At 39.4% G+C, this 18,601-nt stretch overlaps 1 protein-coding gene across 5 annotated transcripts in view; it reads left to right on the top strand.

Moving 5' to 3' along the window:
• PLEKHG5 (pleckstrin homology and RhoGEF domain containing G5) overlaps window positions 1-18,601 on the top strand; it is a 1,795,538-nt gene that overhangs the window by 1,427,897 nt on the left and 349,040 nt on the right. The gene's annotated exons all lie outside the window — the stretch shown is intronic.

Genomic DNA, 18,601 nt, shown 5'->3' with positions numbered 1-18,601 from the left:
AGCCTAGCCCATAAAAGTGCCCTGGCATCGTGACACCCAACGTTAGTTCATAGTGCCTCTATCAAATAGAGCCACTGGAGTGATCCCCAGGGTGAACTTTCTATTACCCTTCCACTCATATAGGTTCATAAGAAAGAAGGTATTATGGCAGTAAATATAGAGGAGTTAGGGAGAAACAGATTTCTCTGATTCTGTCTTCATAGATTTCATAGATTATAGATTAGTACGAAGTTAACTGCCCTTGAGAGCCATTTAAAGCCTAGCCGATTATCCCTTGTGAGACTCAAACACTGCACCTTGTGTTTGTAAGGCAAACACCTTAACCATTAGGCCACCCTCCCAACTCTTCGGGGTATGTAATTAGTTTTACATATGCAGTCTACTGTAACTGGAATAATGCTCCCTGAATAATGCTTCCTGAATCTTCTCATGCTAAATCCAAGACAAAGACTCCAATAATATGCTAGGTTACTGCTCCATGAAACATCAACACCATTAACATTAGGAAGTTTTTATTTAACAATTTCATAAGGTAATAATATGTCAGCTCATCATTTCATCTGTATCACCATATCCAGATGTATATGTATTTGGAAGCAGGCTACACCTTTGCCATATCTCTTGTCTTCTGTGGATCAGTAACCTGACGTTGGGTGTATTCATCGGGTCTATATTACATAATCAAAATGTCTGTTAACCGAAAGGCACTTAACATCAGAAATGCAGTTCATTGACCTGTTCATAATGAGATCACTGTACAGTGAAGATTGGACTTTTTGCCCTTTCCTCACTGTAGTGAGATCTCGGAGTTGGCATATGTAATTAGCCAGGGTGTGGGGAGCACAGTCCCCCACAAGAGCAAATTCGATGAACGGCATTTTTAATGCAAATGCCGTTCAGTTAACAGACTTTTCAATTGTGTGATATAGACCCCGTATTCATTCATTCATATTTGCCAGCTTGTCTTATATTCTGAAGTGGTGCTGGATGCATGTAGCTGTTGCACAGTTAGTAGTGTGCTGACAGGTGCTTGCTAGGTTATGAGAAAAGGAGCAACTCTCATCACAGTTTAGTGCAACTGGACAACTCTATATAGAATGAAATAGAACAGTTCTTCCAAAAACACCAAAGTGCATCAGCTGAAAATGTAACTGCTTCACTAGTAAGTGTGTGAGCATTTCTATCATGTTTACTTGCAATGCATAGATGACTTAATTGTGGCCCTTAAGACTAAACAGTGAGTTTCCAAACTGCAGACAAAGATCACTAAACATTAGGTCATTCAGTGTCATTCAGTCTTAGTGGCACAACAGAGAGCGTACTCCCCTTTTTTTCAAGAAGAGTGGGGGTTCTATTCCCACACCAGGTAGATCAGTAGTGGGAACTGCAGTGCAGTATAAGGAAAGGGTACTGCACTCCTGAGGGTGTCATCATTCGGATGAGATGTTAAACTGTGGTCCCAACTACTTGAGTTGGTGGTAACTCAGGTGGATGTAAAAGATACCATGGCACTTATTAAAAAGAGTAAGGGAAGTTCCACGATGCCCTGGCCAAATTTCCACTAGTAGTGTAAATGCCACCTTAGGTCATCCTGAAAAGAAGCCATTAGCCTTATGAGACTAAGCCAGTCAACAAAGGATAAATAAAAATAAATAAAATAAAATTCATTGTGTCTGAATCATCTAAGATCAAGAGAAGCTGAAATTTTAGATACCTTTCAAAGCAACAGACAAACCTTAGCAAAGGGGGCTTGTTCTCCTTTTAAGAACTATCTATGAGCAACTGTCTCTTCACCAACCCCCCTCCTACTAATATGGTGTAAATCTGACATTGAATAACCTTTCAGCAAATGCCCAAGATAACCATTTAGACTTTAATTATAGAGTCCTGGAAATGTGGTGATTGAATAATCAAAAATCCAAACTTACACACATTGTCAGAGATCGCCATTTCTCAGAATAGTCCCTTTTCTTTGAGGTATGGGACCAAAGACTAAAAACACCAGAAAAAAGAGATGTTTGATATTTGTTATCCTGTATTTTTTCTGTATGTTGAGACTCAGCAATCCTAGACTTGATGTTTGATTAGGGAGCCAATGGTGGATGTCAGGTTTTGTAACAAAATTCAGTTGGAATTACAATAGCAGGTGTGAAATAAGGGGCACAATAGAGGGCTCCCTCCTGAAACACCTACAGTTACTTGTTTTTTTTTTTTTTTTTGAAGTTCACAGTGTTGCGTGTTCTCTATGTATTGTACTAACTACAAGTTATTTAAACACAATTACATATTTCTTTGTACATACCCGCGGTAGTAGTGCTGCGGTAGCATCACCTCACAGCAAGACGTCGTCGCGTTCGATTCTCAGCTAGAGCGTCTTCTGTGTGGAGGCATGCATAAATGGGCGTGCCTTCGTTGAAGGTTGTGCGTCAGGGCTGGTAACTCGGCACATAAAAATCCACTACCAAACATTAGCGGACCGGAGTTCCGCTGTGGCGACCCCTAACCAGGATAAGCCGAAAGACACAACAACAACATATTTCTTTGTACATCTTTGGTATAAGTTATAGGAAGCCCATTCAAAAGTACTCCTCCTGATAATGTATTCATTTCTGTGCCTGTCTATGTATGTATTTATATGGCAGATGACAGCTCTGTTGATGCCCAGCTATTGTATGGGCCAATGTTGAATAAATTATTATTTCTTTGAGGTGCAGCAGTCTGTTATAATTGTTTGAAATGCAGGGTTGTAGTTGCATGCATGACTGTATGTGGAGCTTTGTTCCAGTGTCAGAATTTGGGGCTATACTTACTGACTGAATGTGCTTTGGTGAAGCGATTGTTGTATAGGTTTATACACATTAAGCATAGGTATTCTCTGCAGTAATGTAGGCTCCCAAATGTGTACTTAATCAACTGGTCCTTTAAACAAATCAGTTATTTGGCAGCTTATAGAATGCACTATTTAAGCTTTCCACTTAATTGCCTTGATATCTTTCCTTGTACGTCACCTTTGAATTCAGCTTGCAGTTACTAAGAACCAAAAAGGGGGAAGATGAATAGACTGGATTTTTAAAGTCATCATACTGACTTTTGATTGATTGATTAATTAGTATATAATATTTAGCCTTTTAAAATTTATCAGTTTAAATGTAGATGCTTTCTAGAAATATAATCCTTTATTTGGCAAAGCTCTGGCTTAGCATATGAGACTGCAAGAGGTATTTAGTTGGCATCAAAGTAGAAAACTACAAGAGCAGTAAAATAGCTAAAATAGTAATTTGTGACTTCAATAGCAAAAAAACTGCACTAAGGCATGGTATAAGATTTAGAATACATTTTCATTATGGGAATTTTCAGTTTGCTATCTATGAGCAGAGGAAGTTTGAAACGGTAAATCTGTGTTTCATGTTGGGACAAGACTGTGACTGTACAGCATATGAGATAAAAGATGAACAGTAGCAAGACAGTGTTTCAGCATGTGGGTGGTTCTCAAATTTCTCTTTTACTTGACTGAAACTTTCTGTTCTGAGACTTGAGTAATTTTAAAGATGCTAGCAAGCCCCCAGGCAGAGTAGCTCACGACCACTAGTGTCTTAAGGTTAGAAAATGTAATCAGTTTTGGTGTCGCTCCTGTGATGCAAACAGGGAAAATCAGGGAGCCTGTCTTTTCACAGTTACTAATCCCTCAGTGGCTCTGTCAGCAAATATATAACTAAATCCTCTTAGTTCTGAATGAGAGGCGATCACAGGTTACATAAAATAATATCAGATCTCATTTCATGTAGTCTGTATACACCATCCTTGGCATAGCTGTACAGTATTATCTAGACCTGGTTAAACATAATTTTGAGTTCAGTTTGCTAAGCTGACAGTTTGATACTGTACTGCTGTGTGTATATTCAGAATATGCTGCTTTAGACTTGAGATAAGGGATGGAGAATGTAGCACATGGTTGTCGCAACATGTGTAGACAGGAAACCCCCTGTCATAATCATTGCATGTTATTTCAAAGTATATTGAAGAAATGAGTTACTGGGCTGAGAAATCTTAGTTGCCAGAAAGGCCTGAAATACTACTAACAAAATTAGTTAAATCTGCTTAAAAAATCAATTGTTCTTTCATTTCATTCATTATGTGATAAATGGTTTATCCAATTCAGAGTGAAGGGGGAACTGCAGCCTCTCCTGTTAAGCAGTGAATGCAAAGCAAAGTACTAATTAAGAATTGATTCTGGTCTGTCACAGGACACACACACACACACACACACACACACACACAGACAGACACACACAGACACACACACCATGTAAACCAAAGGACTGTTTAAGCGGATTGCCATTTCATTTAGGAGGCTGATCTTTGAGATTTGAGAGTAAAACTGAAGCACCCAGCAAGAACACACATGAGAGAAGGCACCCCCAGCTGGCAAGTGAACAGAATAGCCAAGAGCTGTGGAGCAGCGTTGCTAACCAGAACACCCTGTGCCATCCTGCTTTTTAAACACTGCAAGCTAAATACACATATAAAATGTACAAAGTTGATTCAAACAGAGCCATTGCTCAATTATCTGGCAGCCTGGGCAATTCATAGATTGGCATCACCCTACTGAAAAAAAAAGGTTTTCTGGAAGCTGTTGACCAAAAAAAATCCTTCCAATCTGAACTGCAACTGTATCAAACTCCATTCTGCAACTGTATCAAGCTGCTTACTACAGTTGGTAACATGCTGAGCTCTGTGAATGCAGTATCAGTATTCATTAAAGAAGCTGAGCTACACCCACAATTTCTTGTGTGAATGCCAGTTCTATACTTGTTTCATTGTCAACTGATGATTTACGCTCACTAACAGGTTGTGCTCAGGGCAGCTGCCACTTTGCCTCATTCTAGTTACAGCTCTGGCTTCATAGGCTTGTACTAAGGCAGTGGTATGTCAAACAATTGTAGGCTTATCCAACAGTGTTATAAAAGAACCCTTGAAGGCAAGCAACTAGTTTTGAACATGGTAGGACACTGACTTAATTTGGGCACTATAAACAGATTTTTTTTAGCTTTGATAACAAGGTCTACAGGGAGAAGTTGGAGAAAGGGGAGGAAAACAAAAGCAGAAACAGAATAAGAATTAAAATGTGATAATGTTTTCTTTGGCGCAGTTGCATTTGTAGCCTGTAACACTTGGGATGATTTTGGGATTATATCCATTCATCTAATTGAATTTCAGTGTTGGAAGGGTTTTATTCTAATACATAGGGGTAGTGTGCTCCATAGAAGAGGGGGGTGCACTGTAGGTAATAAAGATACCCCTGAATTGGGACATGTTGATACTTTAGAGAAAAACTAGGTCTTTGGAATATAGTTACTAGAATTCCTCATAAAGAAAAAAAAAAAAGCTCTCAGCTACCCAACATGGCTTTGGGCCTACACATAGCACAGCAACTGCATTACTTTCTTTTACTGAAACTATCAAAAACACCAGAGAGTCTGGAAAATTTGCCTCATCATTATTTTTGAGTCTTTCAAAGGCTTTTGATACTGTTTCTCATGAAAAGCTTTTACAGCATCTCTCTGACCCAAGTCTATCACTTCCATCAGTCCAGTTGTTACCAGCTACTTGTCTAATAGACTTCAGTCTGTAAAATGGCAAGCTACCTAATACTACTGGTGTACCACAAGGTTCCATTATTGGTCCTGTCTTGTTTAACTTCTTTATTAATTATCTCCATACTTCTTATCATCCAGCCTCTCTTATCAATATGCTGCAGATTCTTCTATCATCTGCTTCCCTAACAGTCTTACTCATTTACAACAGATAACCCAAGACGTTTTCTCTTCTGATCAACTCTGGCTTTCCAACTGTTAACTCCTACTCAATCCTAGAAAGACTACACCACTTCTTTTTACCCCCAAAACACTACTGATAGAGTAACAATTGATGAGTATCTTAAATTCGACCTACACATACAGGACAGTATTAAAAAAATCAGAAACTAGGACTGCTGTATAGACATAAATAAATAAATCCTATCTGAACACAGCCAAAAAATACACCCTTGCTGCTGCCTAAATTCTACCCTCACTATTATATGGTGATGCTATTCTAATCTCAACATCTCCCAAAAATCAAAGCAAGAATCATGCTACAACACAATATGCCACAAATGCAGCCTACCGCAACCATCACTCTACTGCCCTTCATACTTTAAATTGGTTAGAACTTCCACAATACCTTAAACACTTGCAGCTGTTAACTGCACACAAAATAATTTATAAATCCAACAGTCACCCCCTCTTTCCTCCATACTGTTCAACTATATATTCAATAGATCCCTTAGATCAGAGACTCACCATTTGCTTGTTATATATAAACCTAGCAGAACTGCAGGACAGAGCTAATACCCTTCTTCAGTAACCAAAATATGGAATACCTTACCTATACCTAACCCAAACCTTCCTTCCAACAACAATACCTCACAAAATCTTGGAATTGCTCCTGCTCTCAAAATGGCTAAAGTTCTGCATGACTTCAACTAATTACCTGCTATTAAGAACTTCTTAAAATTATTTTCCACTGCACCCCTCTCCCACCTCAGTAACATTTCTTTACTATTTCAAGTCAATCTTGTATCTTCCATCTGTTCTTCATTCTCAGATTTACCCCTAGCCTCTCCACCTACCTTATCTCTCAATTTACCTTTACACTCGCAATCTCCCTCTATCATTGTTTGCTAATAATTTTCCAGTACCAGTCTACTCTTCCTCCCATATTTAACTTAACCCTAAACTCTCTGACAACATCCTTCTTTGTGAATAATATTTGAATACCAGCTTTTTACTAACAAAAATATAAACAATTTAGAAAAAACATCAGGTGTACCTGTCATTTGTCTATTATTCTCAATAACAACTCCTCATTTTCACATATTGAACTGTGATGCTTATACTGCTGAAATTGTCTTGTGTAAATGTTTACAATTTTTTTTTTGAGTTTTTCTTCCCAGGTCTTCACTGAAAATGGGTACCTAGGGACCTAGTTGGACTTTCAGTAAACAAATGCAAAATAAATAAAATAATAACTGAAGCATTTGTCTTTTCTTCAAAAAGGTCATAGATAACTAGGTTTGACAGTTTGGAATACAAAGTGTAGATCACTTTATAGGAGTCTGTAAGCCATAAAAATTAAGGACTGGATTTGAATGAGTGATTTTTTTTTAAATGTTAGATTTTCTTGGTTATAAAAGGTAGGGGTATTTCTAGTTAGGAGAGTTGTTTGGAGCTACACATGTTAAATTGTGGAGTATTCTATGATGGGGAAAGTAACAGCAGAATAAAAGGGAATTAGGACAGATTGGGACATTGATTTTTTTCTCCATTAAGGTATTTATTGGCTGTTACGAAAGAAATTAATTCATTTATCTGTGTTGCAGTGTGCACTAAACATTCTGCAGACTGATATGATCTCTGTTTGTGGGTGTGAAGTTTCTTTTTTTTTTTTGATTGAATATATGTAGACTGGAAAGTTTTCTTTTTTCCCCAATCACTTTTAATTTTGCACTTAGATGTTAACAAATTATATAGGGAAACATGTAATATAATCATATCTGTGTGTATAATATATACTGATATATCTAAGCTGACAAATCAGCCAATCAGTAGACATTTATACGTTTAACACACATATGCCCTGCTTCTATAATATTTTGTGTGTGAGGCAAAGAATAGGTAGAAAGATCATTCATATTTTAAAGTGCAGATGGAAAAACAGGAGGAAACCTTTTAACTTTCTTCTCTAAAACGTTGTAAGCCACCCATACAGATATGCATCCTCTAAATATTTCAGAAAGCCCCTCCGTCTTCCTTAAGAAACATAACTTGAAGTCTCTCTACTCATGCCAATGAACTCTAAGATCTGCAGACAGAAACTTTCTCACAGTAAACAAAGCTAACAACACTCACGGAGAAGCCCTATTCTCAAATCAAATAGGCAAATTATGGAACTGTCTACCCCACACCCTCCAAAACACACCTGACTCTACCAGTTTTAAACACCTACTTGTTTGAACATCTATCCAAGAACTGACATTGCTTCCGTGCCAAACCTGACTGACAAGATATATATAACTCTCTCAGCACACTGCCACTCCTTATCTCATTTTCTCCATCGTCTCAGTGTTATTACTGCTCAAATTAAAAAAAAATGATATATGATGTGTGTGTAGGAAATCTCATTTGTTCATAATTATTTAATATGTACAGTACTAATTTTATTTTTCTCGCAGTGGTCTTCACTGAAAGGCTTGTGTTTTTTTTAACCTGTATCTACTAGACAATTTTATTGAGTACTTCTTTGTATAGAGTAACTAGATGACGTTTATTCTACATCTTACTATATGTATAGTGTTTTACTACCTAATTATTATTATTGTATTTTGCTTTTATTTCTGTGGAGCTTTTCTCCCTGGGCATCTGCTGAAAATGGGCTTCTGGCCCAGTGTGACTTTCCTGATAAACAAATGTAAATAAGTAAATAAACTTTAATTTCCGAATTGATGCTACAGACATTAGACAGTATAAGGAAAGGAGGAGCCATAAACTTTTTTTTAAGCTCTGAATGTGACGGTCTGTTCCATATAAACACCTTATTGCCATTGACCGCAATTTTTGCGACATAAAATAACACACTTTATCAATAGATAACAGCAAATTATTTTGAATACTTTTTATTGCCACAGCCTCTAAATCAGACAACACAAATGGAACTGTATTAATCATCACAACACTCTAAAACCAACTGCCAAAACCTATCATTTGTCTTCAAATATTAAGCCGCGGTGCTGCAGTGGTAGCATTGTCACCTCACAGCAAGAGATTCTCCCATTCGTTTCTCGGCTGGAGTGCCTTCTGTGTGGAGTCTGCATGTCGTCCCCGCAGTCGAGTGGCGTTCGAAAGACATGCGTGAATGGGCGTGCCTTCATTGAAGGTTGGGCATTGAGCTGGCACCTCGGCACCATAAAAATCTACTGCCAATCATTAGCAGACCGGAGTTCCACTGTGGTGACTCCTAACCATGAAAAGCCAAAAGAAGAATAACAGTATTTAAGGAGAAAAGTTGTATCACCTGATTATGGTAGTGTGATAATGAACTGGATGCACCTGTTTGCAAGCATGTGAGGACATGGAAAAGCACATCCTCTATCCACAATGAAGTTGTAAGCATTTCAGCTATAACATTAGTAGGTGCAACAATTATGTTTTTAACAATAAACTCACCAGTTTTAAGCTTCCATACATTTAAGTTATGTTCTCTTACATTCAGTAAATGTAGAGCTCCAGCAGACTTCATGTTCATCTGCAACTGAGATGCGGTTCATGCCACTGGCTTCCGAAAAGGCACATCCACTACAAAACCAGAAATGCCTGCACATTCTTCCTTCTCAAAAGATTATTTCTGCATTAAAGTGTTTATTGCTCTGAAACGTTCAGCATCACCCAAATTGCATGGACGCCTGTGGGAAATGCTCTTTTTCATCAGGAGAGGTATAGAATGTAACAACTCTGCCCTTACATTTGTCAGAGAGCTTGAAATGGCAGGCTGAATATCCTTTTACAATATCTTCCTTCTCCATTCAATACTTAAAACCCTCAGTAAGAAGAAACAACTTATTTCACTGTGATGGAACAATCTCATAAAATTTGTCTCCCTGCACCACCTTACCCAAGTGTGCTAATCCTGACTGTACCTCTACCTGTGCCCCTAACCTCAACTCTGCACATTTAGGTCCTAAGCAGTGATACCATTAAACAAAACAAAAGGGCACAGATGCACTTCAGACACATCTGCTGTCTTGCGTATCCCTTACTCTAATCTGAAACCACAAATACTCACGCACAGATGCACTCAGTGCAAATGTCACATTCTGCATTACAAATGAAAGTTTCAGCATTACTAACCAGTACCACTTAGCTTACCTTCCATAGTCATCCGTTTGAGAAAATGTGGCATCAGGTCATTGGTCCTGATAATGTACCAAAACAGTGGAGCTGGTTGTAACCCATTTCTACTACATTTTCTACCATTTGCACTTTCATAACCAGGCAAGGTTCTTGGAGCAGTATTTATTATGGCCAGGCGTGTTTTATTCCCCACCCCCAAAGTTCTGATTCCATTATTATTGGAATTCTGCTAAAGTATTTCATCTAAATCTCTGACCTGCTGCGATGGATTTCCTAATGTCAACCCCCTTTTTCTTTCTTTCCTGATTCATCCTGCAGTACTACACTCCTAGCCTTTCTTTTTACCCTCTGCACCCTTAGCTTGGGGGACTCTTATGTTGCAGCTTTTGCTAGTCTCCTTTACATTAAGTTCCCTTCTCTTAGGCACTGTTTGTACTTCAGAAGCTCAGCTACTGTGATCTCACCTGTCTGCTCCTTATCTTTTCTTTGTCCCTGTGCCATTAGAATCACTCCTAGCTTCTTCATGTCCTGCAGTTGGACAGCTTTCGCCCTGCTTTCCTCTATACAAGTACATCAGCTTCATTCTGCTGTTTGTCAAGGTTTAATCCTTCTGTGATGCCTCTGCCTCCTATTCTCATTGCTGCACCATCTGCAAGAGTAATTGCATTTTCTGTTTCAACTTCCATAGCTGCTGACATTGTCAAACATCCTGGTCCTCCCTGCATGCACCCAATTCGTACTGGCATACCAGTTTCCCTCTTTTTTTTTTTTTTTCAACTCCTGCTATCCATTTCATAGGTAGTAATTTGCCTCACTAGCAGTGAAAAAGTGCTTGAAAAGCATATTTATAAATTCCATAGGGTATGGATCTTACCAGCTTTCACTTTTGCATTCCATCTTCTGTCTATGGTTAATTAGCAATGTAGCGCTTTCCTCCCCAATTTCCAGGAGGAGGGTTTTTGTTTTCATTTTAGTTCTTAATACTTTAACTGTTTGAAGTCAGTCTTTTAATGATGACTGAAGTGCTTGTACTAGTCTGGCCTTGTTTTAAATTATTTAGATCAGCAACTCTACTAACTATTGCATTGCTGATGGATTATTATGCTCCAAATAAGGTGATTTGTGAGGTTCTGTTGGTTTAGTTATTTTTTTGCCTTCCTCCCTACCTTTACTTAATCAATTAGTTTTTAGTTCACTGTATCCTACCAGTACAATTTTTGCATCCCTGCCTACTTTGCCTTAGTTTTTTTTAATTTATTTTAGCCTACCAGCACAGTCACCCAAAACATTTTAAAGGCAATTCTCGGCTGGGGTGCCTTCTGTGCGAGTCTGCATGTCCTCCCTGTGGTCGCGTTGGTTTCCTCCCACATCCCAAAGACATGCAGTAGGTGGATTGGACACTCTAAATTGGCCCTAGGTATGTGTGTGTGTGTGTGTGTGTGTGTGTGTGTGCCTTCTGTGGAAGGTTGGGCGCCGGGCTGGCAACTCTACTCCGGAAAACTCCACTGCCAATCATGAGCAGACAGGTGATCCGCTGTGCCGAACCCTAACCGGGAAAAGCCGAAAGAAGAAGAAGTTGTACTGAACAGAGTAGCACTGCCAAAAAGGAATCAACAGTGCAAGCATGGGACATGCTGATCCACCTGATGGGGCTGCCTGTGACATCACTATCCTCGGAAGTTCATGATTGATGGAAAGGGTTGGTCACTGTGCGGGGTAACTTCCTGTTGGTAATTTTCCTCTCTCTTCCTGTTGTGCCTGCCACCAGTGTGCTGTTCCCACACTTAGTAATTTAAGATGTCAGCCTGGTCTTAGGCAGTTATTACAGCTGTTTATCCTGTAACTTGGCTTCCACAAAGAACGCTCTTTCCTAGTTAGTGTACACTTATACACAAATCTTTAAACTCTGAAAAAGAGGGTTTTTTATCTTCTGGCTTTGTCTTTGCTCCAGTCTGTTGTCGGCTCTGCATTCTTTCTCCTGCTCTCTACTGCTTCATGCTGTGCTTTCTCCAACACACACTACTGGTTAGCATGAGTAAGTGTGTCTTGAACTACCCCCTTTCCAGCTACCAGCTATATGTTCCCTTCTCTCCAGTAATCTCCTGCTGACTCATTTTGTATTTTCTACTGTATCTCAAATGTTTCTGTTTGCCAAGCATCTACCTTGTCTTCACCTTTTCTAGCATTACTTTACTCACCTTAATTAGAGCTGATGCTTTTTTCTAGAAGAGCTGCTCTTCATGTCGCATCTTAGCAGCACATTTCAGCAAGTAACCCACCAGCACTATGTACTCTTTCCAACAAATGAAGCACATCTTCTCTTCTTCCATTTCCTGTTGTAACAAACTCTGCCCCAATTTATTGTTGCAATAAACTCTAACATCTGAACTGGATACCCAAATAATGTAAGTTGACCTTTAGTCATTGCATATGCTGATATTGGTGACATTGTGTACTATTAAATGTTCATCACGGAGCCATTAGATTTTTTCCATATAAATACTGTATACATCCCTGTAAAACATGGCTTCACTGAAAACTGATGAACAGAATTAGTTGTAATATAGTAACTATGTTATAAAATCAGTGGCATGCATACCTCTCAGCTGCTATGATTTAGGCATCATGCTATGGTTTTGGCCCTTAGACTTGGCCTGTTCCCCTTAGAATTATGTTTCTCATAAAGTCTGACCCATTTATGAGAACATACTTAAATACATAAAGTAAGCCTCTGCAATGATCACTTATGGCGCAAAAATTTAATATTTCCATACCGGATCGGTCGAGGCCCGGGTTAACAACGACCACCACCAATACTGTTAGCCAACAGGGTGCTGGCAGAAATTGGACTACTGTTATCCAAAGGAGAAGAGGAGGGTGAAGGCATGCCCGAAGGCAGGAAGAGTGGAGGAAGGTTAGGAGTGTAGCAGTGAGGGGTAGGAACATTGAATGTTGGCGGTATGACTGGTATAGAAAGAGAGATAGCTGATATGATGAAGAGAAGGAAGGTTGATATATTGTGCGTGCAAGAGACCAAATGGAAGGGAAGTAAGGCCAGGTGTTTAGGAAATGGGTTCAAATTGTTCTATCATGGTGTGGATGGCAGGAGAAATGGGGTAGGGTTTATACTAAAGGAACAATATGCCAAGTGTAAAGAATAAAATGAGATTGAGATTATTAAGTTGAAAACTGAATGAAAAAATAATAATAAAAGAGTAATACCATGCAAAAGTTGAATAAAACTCCAAACTCCAAAAACTCTTCAAGCGTTGAGAAGCTGAGCGAAAGCGCTATTTTACGGCTTTTTTTTTTGATGATGTCTTTCAATAAATGTGATTAATGCTTTTTTACTTTTTTTTTTTTGTTTTTTTATTCAACTTGGCTTCGCATGGTGCACTCTTTATTATTATTTTTCATTCAATATGCCAAGTGTGTTTTAGACGTGAAGAGAGTGTCTGACAGAGTGATGTTTATGAAGCTTGAAACTGATGGTGTAATGATGAATGTTGTTAGTGCGTATGCTCCACAAGTTGGTTGTGCGATGGATGAGAAAGAGAAATTTTGGAGCGAGTTGGATGAAGTTGTGGTGAGTGTACCCAAGGATGAGAGACTAGTGATTGGAGCGGACTTTAATGGGCATGTTGGTGAACTGAACAGAGGGGATGAGGAAGTGATGGGTAGGTATGGTGTTGAGAGGAATGCAGAAGGTCAGTTGATTGTGGATTTTGCGAAAAGGATGGCCATGGCTGTGGTGAATATGTATTTTAAGAAGAGGGAGGAGCATAGGGTGACGTTCAAGAGTGGAGGAAGATGCACACAGGTGGATTATATCCTATGTAGGAGGGCCAGTCTGAAGGAGATTGGAGACTGTAAAGTGATGGCAGGGGAAAATGTAGTTAAGCAACATGGAATGGTGGTCTGTAGGATGATGATGGTGATCAAGAAGAGGAGGAGGAGTCTGAAAGCCGTGCCAAGGATTAAATGGTGGAAGTTTAAAAAGAATGATTGTGAAGTGGAGTTTAGGGAAGAGTTAACACAGGCACCGGGAGGCAGTGGAGAGTTACCGAATAGCTGGGTAACTACAGCAGAACTAGTAAGGGAGACTGCTAGAAAGGTGCTTGGTGTGACATCTGGACAGAGGAAGGAGGACAAGGAGACCTGGTGGTGGAATGAGGAAGTACAGGAGAGTATACAGAGGAAGAGGCTGGTGAACAAGAAGTGGGATTGTCAAAGAGATGAAGAAAGTAGACATGAGTATAAGGAGATGAGGCGCATGGCAAAGAGAGAGGTGGCGAAAGCTAAGGATAAGGCATATGGAGAGTTGTATGAGAAGACTGGACACTAAAGAGGGAGAAAAGGACCTGTACCGATTGGCTAGACAGAGGGACGGAGTTGGGAAAGATGTGTAGCAAGTAAGGGTGATAAAGGATAGTGAGGGAAAGGTACTGACAAGAGAGGAGAGTGTGTTGAGTAGATGGAAAGAGTATTTTGAGAGGCTGATGAATGAAGAGAATGAGAGAGAGAGAAGGTTGGATGATGTGGGGATAGTGAATCAGGAAGTGAAACAGATTAGCAAGGAGTGAATCAGGAAGTGAAACAGATTAGCAAGGAGGAAGTAAGGACAGCTATGAAGAGGATGAAGAATGGAAAGGCTGTTGGCCCAGATGACATACCAATGGAAGCATGGAGGTGATTAGGAGAAATGGCAATGGAATTTTTAACTAGATTGTTTAATGAAATTTTGGAAAGTCAGAGGATGCCTGAGGAGTGGAGAAAGTGTTTTGGTACCTATCTTTAAGAATAAGGGTGAGGTGCAGAGCTTCAGTAACTACAGAGGGATAAAATTGATCAGTCACAGCTTGAAGTTATGGGAAAGTGTAGTAGAAACTAGGTTAAGAAGGGAGGTGATGATTGCAGTATGGTATCCTGCCAGGAAAGAGCACTACAGATGCAATGTTTGCTCTGAGAGTGTTATTGGAGAAATACAGAGAAGGTCAGAAGGAGTTGCATTGTGTCTTTGTAGACTTGGAGAAAGCATATGACAGGGTGCCTAGAGAAGAGTTGTGGTATTGTATGAGGAAGTCAGGAGTGGCAGAGAAGTATGCAAGAGTGGTACAGGATATGTACAAGGGTAGTGTGACAGTGGTGAGGACTGCAGTGGGAGTGACAGATCCATTTAAGGTGGAGGTGGGATTACATCAAGGATCAGCTCTGAGTCCTTTCTTATTTGCAGTGGTGATTGACAGGTTGACAGATGAGATCAGACAGGAGGCCCCGTGGACTATGATGTTTGCAGATGACATTGTGATCTGTATTGAGAGTAGGAATCAGGTTGAAGAGACTCTGGAGAGGTGGAGATATGCTCTAGAGAGCAGAGGAATGAAGGTCAGCAGGGCTAAGACGGAATATATGTGTGTAAATGCGAGGGAGGGTAGAGGAATGGTGAGGATGCAGGAAGTAGTGTTGGTAAAGGTGGATGAGTTTAAGTACTTGGGATCAACAGTTGAGTAATGGTGAATGTGGAAGAGAGGTGAAGAAGAGAGTACAGGCAGGGTGGAATGGATGGAGAAGAGTGTCAGGAGTGATTTGTGACAGACTGGTACCAGTAAGAGTGAAAGGGAAGGTCTACAAGAGGGTAGTGAAACCAGCTATGTTATATGGGTTGGAGACAGTGGCATTGACAAAAAGGCAGGAGTCAGGGCTGGATGTGGCAGAGTTAAAGATGTTAAGATTTGCACTCTGTGTGACTAGGATGGAAAGGATTAGGAATCAGTATATTAGAGGGTCAGCTCATGTTGGACAGTTTGGAGACAAAGCAAAAGAGACGAGATTGCGTTGGTTTGGACATGTGCTGAGGAGGGATGATGGGTATATTGGGAAAAAGATGCTAAGGATGGAGCTGCCAGGTAAGAGGAAAAGAGGAAGGCCTAAGATAAGGTTTATGGACATGGTGAGAGAGGACATGCAGGCAGTTGGTGTGACAGAGCAAGATGCAGAGGATAGGAAGAAATGGAAAGAGATGATCCGCTGTGGCGACCCCTAACGGGAAAGGCCAAAATATGATGAATGATCCACTAAAGCTAACTATATATGAGTCAACGCATAAAGACCATTTATTGAGAAAAATAAGAAATTGCTCCTCTTTCTGACCCCTGCTGTGATTTTTTTAAAGGCCAGTGTTATGATTTTTAGTCCTATAAAGCTGAGAGGTAAGCAATTGGCATGCATTAAATTGAGTATTCAGTTCATTGAATGAATTGAGCCATGGCATGGATCAAGTGTGAGATTTATCCTACATTGCTGGGATTGAGTCATGCAGGATTGTACTGACGTGGGTTAGGGAATTTGCCTCTTCGCAGTTGTGTAGTCTCTTTGTTGGTGTACATAAGTAGTAAGGAGTGTGGGGGGAGAGATCCCCCAGACGGAGAGATGCAGTGAGTGCTTATCGCTTTTCAAAAAAAAATATATATATATACATATATATATATATATATATATATATATATATATTTTTTTTTTTTTGAAAACTATTGGTTCAGTTGCTGACTGCGGTGGTGGTGCTGCGGTAGTGTTGTCGTCTCACAGTAAGACATTGTCCTGTTCGATTCTCAGCTAGAGCATCTTCTGTGTGGAGACATGCATGAATTGGTGTACCTTTGTCGAAGGCTGTGCGTCAGGGCCGGCAACTCGGCACGTAAAAATCTACTGCCAATCATTAGCAGACCGGAGTTCCGCTGTGGCGACCCCTAACCGGGAAAATCCGAAAGACACGACAACATTGGTTCAGTTGCTGCTGTTCTGTTCACTTTTCATTTAAATGGGTTTACATCTGAGGAATTATGGTAAACTCATAAAAAATATAGTCCTGCATTATAATGCAACATGCTGATCAAACTGCACGGTGAATTCTGGGTTAAGATACTGTCATCCCTGAAGACTCCCAATGAATTTTTTCCTCAGGTAGATAGCAAATGGAGGTGTGATAGAGAAGATAAAGGTTATTGGGAACATTTTTGGGGGGTGGGAAGGTGTAACGAATTGGCAGATTTTAAAAGTTCCCTGCAGAATACTGTATCAGAAATACTAGGTGAGCAAATTGGTATAACTAAGGAAATTATTCTTGAGCTTTGATACAGAATCAGAATTGCCTAGAATATAGTAAGGCCATGTTGAGTCTAATTAAGGTCATGCTGAGTCTAATAAAGGTAGCTGCCAAAAAAGCAATCACCAGAAAATGGAAATCAAAGTCTAAACCAACTGTACTAGAAGTAGTGAATATAGTAATAGAGATAAAACAACTGGAAATGGGATCTTTAGAAAAGGGTAGAGGTAAATTGCATAGAAAAAATGGGAATTGTGGGAAGAATATATGCAGAAAAACATTATGGAGGAGGAATGCGGTCTAAAAGAAGGTAGGATTTGAGTGAGCTATGTAATGTTTGACTGACGATGACTGGATAGGTTATAAGTGATGTATAATGTTTGTGACTACAAATATGTCAGTATGGTTTGTTTTCATTTGTATAAGTGTGATTGCCTATGTCATTTATTTTTATTTATATATGATCACCTGTGTGATAATTGACAACTGAATAGATGTTTTCGTTAAAAAAAAAAAAAAAAAACGTTAATCAAGGCTGAAATATTTAAGCATCCTAGTACATTGAAAGATTTTCCTGTATTATACATAGCATTGAAGTGGTTCTATTCTTGCTTAACAATAGGATAAACTGTATCCCTAAATGTGGACAAATGCCTGTTCATACAGTATAGATCCTTACTCTCCCTTCTTCACTCACTTCCTTATTCCTATCAGTTTCTCTCCCCTGACTTTTTCTGTAAATATGCTGTAAGCCTGCTTTTCTCTCCCTTTGTATTCCAATAACTGTTTGTATTATACTAACTTACCTTTAATTTCTTTGTAACTGGCTAAAATTTTCTAACTGTTAAATGATTGTTATATAACTTGTATCTATTTTTAACTAATGTTTGCATATTAGCTCCAATTAGGTATTTAATTTTAGTGTCTTTAAAAATAATACAAAAAACATAGTTCTTAAAATGTTTTGTAATACTTTGGAGCTTTTCTCCCACCCCAGACCTCCACTGAAAAATGGGCTCTAAGGCAGTCAGACTTTCCCTGTAATCAAATGTCAATAAATAAAATTTCATGGCAAGAGGTAAATGTAAATAAGCCTTTGAGACTGTATTCTCAAATGTTTGTGAGACTAAACCCATATCTGTTTGCACACTGCTGCAAATCACATGCCAACACTGACACTGCTTAATAATGCAATATATTAGAAAGGAATGGAGACTGTCAATGTGATACGCTAACTAAATGAAGCCGATGACCTCATTTAATGGTGCAGCACAGTGGATTGTAGTGCAGTGGGCAAGACCACTGGCAGCTGGTGACCTCAGAACAAGGAGGGGTACATGTAGGAGGAACTGAGTGGGTGGGACTAATGGGAATGAGGTGGGATCACATCAAGGCAGGGGTAGCTTTGAGTATGGCTACTATTTTAAGTAATTGATCAGTCATACGGCATCGTACATGGTAAGATTTTTTTGCAGTAGTGGTCTTATTACTTCCATCCCAACCACCAGAGCAGTGATTTGCAAAAAAAAAGTTCTGTTTTCTCAACTTGAAT

The sequence above is a fragment of the Protopterus annectens genome, chromosome 2.part1, assembly GCF_019279795.1.
Source record: "Protopterus annectens isolate FY-2018-M chromosome 2.part1, PAN1.0, whole genome shotgun sequence".
Taxonomy (NCBI): domain Eukaryota; kingdom Metazoa; phylum Chordata; order Ceratodontiformes; family Protopteridae; genus Protopterus; species Protopterus annectens.
Note: the sequence above shows the minus strand (reverse complement) of the source record. Positions and strands in the feature narration are given on the sequence as shown.